Below are 5,415 nucleotides of genomic sequence, written 5' to 3'. Positions count from 1 at the left end.
CACTCACACAGGTGTGGCTGTCTCCAGTGCCTCCCCACCCTGCACATGGTCCAGGACCCCACTCCAGCCTCCCAGGTCTGTCAGCCCCTGCCCCAGTGATGCTGCAGTAGGAGTGGTCTCCAGCTCCCCTGCCCTCAGCCTGTCCCCCAGCCTCTCCCCCATTGCCAGGAATGTGCTGGATGTCCAGGAGAGGATTGAGGCCTCCCCTGATGCTCCCTGATCCTTGGCCTGATCAGGTTATCATTATATTATAACATTCACAGTCAATGAGTCAATTACCTAAAAGTAATCTGATGGGTAAGAGGTTAAAATAGAAACCTGGAAGGAAATAAGCTAGGACTGATGTGCTGGATATTTCTGCAGAGCAACTGGACTTTACACACACCAGGGTCAAGTAACTGATTGACAAAGTGAAGCACTCCAGCACCTCAGTGTCCTGGGACATCTGAGTCACCAGCTGGACCTTGGGGCCAGGGAGAAGTATGGGATAGAGCTGGTCAGTGGAGCCTGTGCAAAGAGTGTGAAATCATTGCAATCTGAACGGACTCAGACCTAAATTTACTAATGTCTAGACCAAAAATCAGACCTGCAGATTCCAGGTTTTGAAATGCAAGGAGTGCCTTGAACCTTTGAATTTATGTGGGCTTTTCTCAAATTGCATGCGCAACATTTTCCTCTGGCATAACGACTGCAAAGCTCTGATTTGATTTGCAAGAGCTGCCGTGGCTCTCCCAAACCCAGAAATTATTGATGTTAATGCAAATTACTGTGCCTGGCTGTGAGCTGCCTGGAAGGAAATCCCTGAGCTAGGGCTCAGTGAAGAGCAGAGCATGCCCAGAGGCTATGGGCAAGTAGCTCGTGTGGACCCATCATGTAAACCACCAGCAACATTCCATTAAACACACTCTCTGAAGTACAGGGGTAACGTGGCCACAGCTGTCCCTTGTCAGGAAACATAAGCTGGGAGATGACCCATAAGATGGAATTTTAGATGAAATTTCAGTTCCTTTCGTGAAGAGAAATGGAATCTTGCAATTTCAATGGGGACCAATTGGGCAGTCTTTGGTCCATGTCCCTGCACTCGATGGCATGCCATGGCTTTTGATGGCTTTCACTTTGTTGATGATTTTTTTTTCTTTTTTTTCAGTATCCATGCCATGTCTCATATCTTCCCCTCAAAGTTATGTCTTCCTCCTTGATTTTTTCTCTTATTTTGTGACACCTGTGAGCTTGGTTTTGGCATGTTTTGGTCCTTTGCACTGCACCTCATTTCCTCCCATAGCATTTTCTGGTAGTCACTAAATGTCCCAATTTTTTTGGGGGGGGGGTGGGGTGGTGGTGTTTCAGTTGCATTTCGTCTGATCATATCTCCTTTCCAGAGTTTTTGTAAGTCTTTCTTAGTGACTTCTAGTGGAAAGAAGTTTTGAGGAAATTGTGCATTATGTTGTGGTAGGAATTCTCGAGCACATCCTCTGAGTTGGAGGAAGAGCTGTCATAAAAACTTTTTGGAATAAGGTAAAATGTGTGGGTGAATTGTGAAGCTGGACTGTTGCCCTGGAAAGCAAGCTCTTGGGGCAGACAGGTGTGGTGCTGAAGGTTTGCCTGTTTGTTGGCCAAAAGCAGGGTGGGATGTGTGTTGGCATATGATGACCCCTGTGATGGTATTGGGATGACAGAGATGGATGCTGCCTCTCCAAGCTCACAGCTCAGTGGTGGCACTCAGGCTCTGCCTGCACCAGGATCACACAGAAACAGCCTGGAACAAACATGCTGATGTTTTGGTGACCCTGGCAAAGCACTGATTCTCCAGCATGGGGATTGCTGGAGCAGTTCTGCATGTCCCTTCCTCTGGATCTTGGTGCCCAGGATCCTACCCTGCTTTGGGCAGGTGTCTGACATTTCAGATGGTGTTGGAAAAAGAAGTCAAGTGTGGGAATGAAATGGACATTTTTAAAGGCTCCATGGGATTTTGTTCATTGGCTTTTCCATGGGGTTTCCTCATGCTGCAGCCCAGGCAAAGAGGAAGCAGCCCAGCCTGCTGATCTGTGGCCTCCCCTGGTTAGTCAAGACGGTCAGGCGGTCACTCATGTGCCAGCCCTCATGTGAGCTCTCAGCAGACAGGAGTGTTCCAGGAGGTGTTGACCAAGTAGGGTTGTGCAACCCAGCCAAGGCCTCTTCAAACACTCATTTGCAGAGAAACATTGTGCAATGATCACTCATTTACTCACAAGGAATGGTTCTCAGTGTGAGAGAGAGGAACAGGGAGACCTGCTGAACCCAGCAACTTTGCACAGAAACAGCCAGCTGGGGTGGCCACTGCATACACAGAGCTGATTTAGCACCTGTTGGCACCCAGTGACACAATTTGTCAATAATTCACTGAAATAATGACACTGGCGGGTCAAGTTTATCCTAAAATAAAAGCCTTTGAGATCAAAGGCAGTTTCCATGCTGAATTTAAAAGCTTTTGGGCCTCTTCATGCTCCAGTCACCAAGTGTATTTTGAAACCTGGCACGAGACTGGCTTTTTACTGAGGGCTTGTGGAGTGATTGAGGCTGGCAGGGTCCCCTGGAGGTCACCAGTTCAAATGGGGCTGTCTCCCAAGGCTGTTCAGAGCCTCATCCTTTCAGTGCTGCAGTCTCCAGGGCCATGCCCCCTTCCTGGGGCCCTAGTCCTGCATTTTAACACCTTGCACTGTGAAAAATGTTTTCCTCCTATCCAGCTGCTGTGCAGGCTCTGCCTGTCCCACCAGCATCCTTCCTTGGATGGGTGCTGTGAGTGTGGGATACTGGCCAGCTCTGCCTGTGGTGCAAGGCTTACAGAATTGTAGGACTTTTGTTGTCTTCCGTCTTTTGGGGTATCATGACCCTAGGAAACAAACAGTTTCTGACTCAGAATTTCCTGAGCTCTTGGCACAAAATGCTGCTTTAAGTCAGCACTTCAGCTTAAGTTTCCTTTTCGTCTGCTGCCCCTCCACCCCTGTTCCCACAGACAGAGGCTGAGCACAACAATGAGAGGCCTTCAGCCTCCTGCCCTGAGATGGCCATGGGTGCTCAGCACTTACCTTAAACTGTCCTGATGAGACAAGATGCAACTTGGTTTGAAGAGAGCTATAACAACACAGCTTACTGGAGTATCTAAAGCAGTGCATTATCTCCAACTCAGGTGAACTGCTTTCTGCTTTATTGCTGGTAAAGGGAGGGTGGTTACTGCTGCTCTGAACAAAGTGTGTCCATCTAAGTTTGCATTGTACAGAAGTAGCCAGCACACAGTGTACTGTGGAGGCTGACCATGGACCTGCCCTCCAGGTCCTCTCCAAGGAAAGCCAGTGAACTCCTGTGCAGCAGGATGTTGGGTAGAAACACACAGCAGATTTGGCACATGGTCAGAAAAGGGCCTTGGATTCCATTCTCAGCAACAAGGAGGAGGAGGACAGGAAACCTTGGTTGCAGTGCCTGACACTCTTCCCTGGGGCTACGGATATACACAACTCTTCTGCTGTTTTTGTAAATAACACAGCCTCAACTTTGCCCTGTTTTGCCTGCTAGTGAAAATTTGTTAGAAGCCTGACTGTTTTCCATATTTTGCATTCCAGCATCCCAACATTCTAGGAATGATAGGCTGAGCAACTGCATGCCTGCAGGAAGAGTGAGGGTGTCTGTACTTGCCCAACTCACCACAGGATACTCTGGCGTAAGACTTGCACAATCCTAAAATTATTTTCTCATTAGATTCTATCACCATCACAAAATAAACAGCCTGCCATGCAGGTACTAAGTCTGTGTGATGTCATTTGGAGGCCTTAAAACTAATGTATTGATCAGTGCAGTGAAGGTTATTGGGTTTTTTTCCTGTGGGGCTGTTCTCTGGTTGACTAAAAACGAAATGGGTCTCTGGATACAAACTGAAAATTCAAAGCATGTATGAAAACCTGCTCCATCTCAGACAGTGGGTGCAGTGACATCTTCAGTGTCTTTCAGTTTGCCACATACCTGAGGGAAAGGGTATGCCATTTAGGATGGTGAAGCTATGGAAATCACTTGCAAGAGGAAAAGAGAACAAAATCCCACTCTCACATTTTGGTTTTGTATCCTCAGAGACACAAGGATCTGCAGGAGGGTCAGGACACATGATGATAACAAGTGCCACCAGGGTGTCAGTGATGTGTGAGAATAAAAGCATGCTAGCATCTGATTTCTCATCTGATAATTACTTTTTGAGGTCTATGTACTATGGCTGGAGACTCTTGGTCATAAAGTGACACCATCTACGAGGAACATGGAGGCCTCTTTTTTAACCTCTGCATTCTAGATGTGAAAATTCAGAAAAACAAAAGCCTCTTCTGAATCCTTCAGCAGAAAGATGGGCATATAAAAAGGGTGCAAAAAAATGTTAAACCTATGAATTGGTGATGCTAAGTGCTTGAGAAGCAGCCTGGATTTCTAGGGCAGAGAACAACTCTAAAAGCAGAGATGAATGTATATATTCAAACAGAATATATTTGAAAGAGTGATTTCTTTCCCAGTGTTTGGGAGATCTTGGTATGCTTTCTTTCATGACAGCAGCGAGAATGACTAAGAATTGTCTGTGGGGCCAGCCCTTCCTCCTGCCATCAGGGAAACAACTGCAACACATTCAGGCAGTCATGAATTTCGTACTCTTATTTTTAGATTTCTGCTAAAAAAACCCAGCTTTACAGCTGAGAAGAAACAAGAAGCAACTCAAAAGCAGCACATATCTGAACTTTCAACAACTCCCAAGGTGCAAACTTTCATCTATTAATTCAGTAAAGCCTAATTCCACAGGGTTTTACCTTTTCCATTCATCCTGACACTAGCTCTGCTTTGGGATCAATCTCTCTCTGCAGACAGTCTTCATGAAGCTATTCACATTCCTCTTGGCTTTACCAGCTCTTCTTTATATAAAATTAGCAGTTATACCTCTACAACCCCTTTCCTCTGGATGGAGCTACCCAGAACTCTCTCTTCAGTTGTTGTCAGACTTCATTCTTCTCACATGGAGATGAGGAAATTTTGCCTATTTTAACACAGTGAAAATAACTCTGAAATATTTCTGTATCCTGTCTCCACATGTAAAAATCTGTGGACAACCTGAAACATTTGTGGATCATCTCACAACCTCTGATTCTGCCATACTTGTCCTTTACTGAGTCACCTCTAAGGAGTGGAACCTTCAAGTGTGATCTGGGGCTTTACAGGCTTTGTTGTTGCTTTTAGACTGGAGTTTTGGGGTTTGTTTTGGGTTTTGTTGGTTTGCTTGTGCAGGTGTTTTTGAGAGTATCTGCCTTATGAAAGTCGTAGAGGGACAGATTAACTTTGTAATGCATGTCATGGAATTAATTAGCTCTCCTTCGTTTTCAAGACACAACATGTCCAACACTATTGCACTGTGGG

This window comes from Zonotrichia albicollis, chromosome 6, assembly GCF_047830755.1.
Source record: "Zonotrichia albicollis isolate bZonAlb1 chromosome 6, bZonAlb1.hap1, whole genome shotgun sequence".
Lineage (NCBI taxonomy): Eukaryota > Metazoa > Chordata > Aves > Passeriformes > Passerellidae > Zonotrichia > Zonotrichia albicollis.
This window is presented reverse-complemented; position numbering follows the sequence as displayed.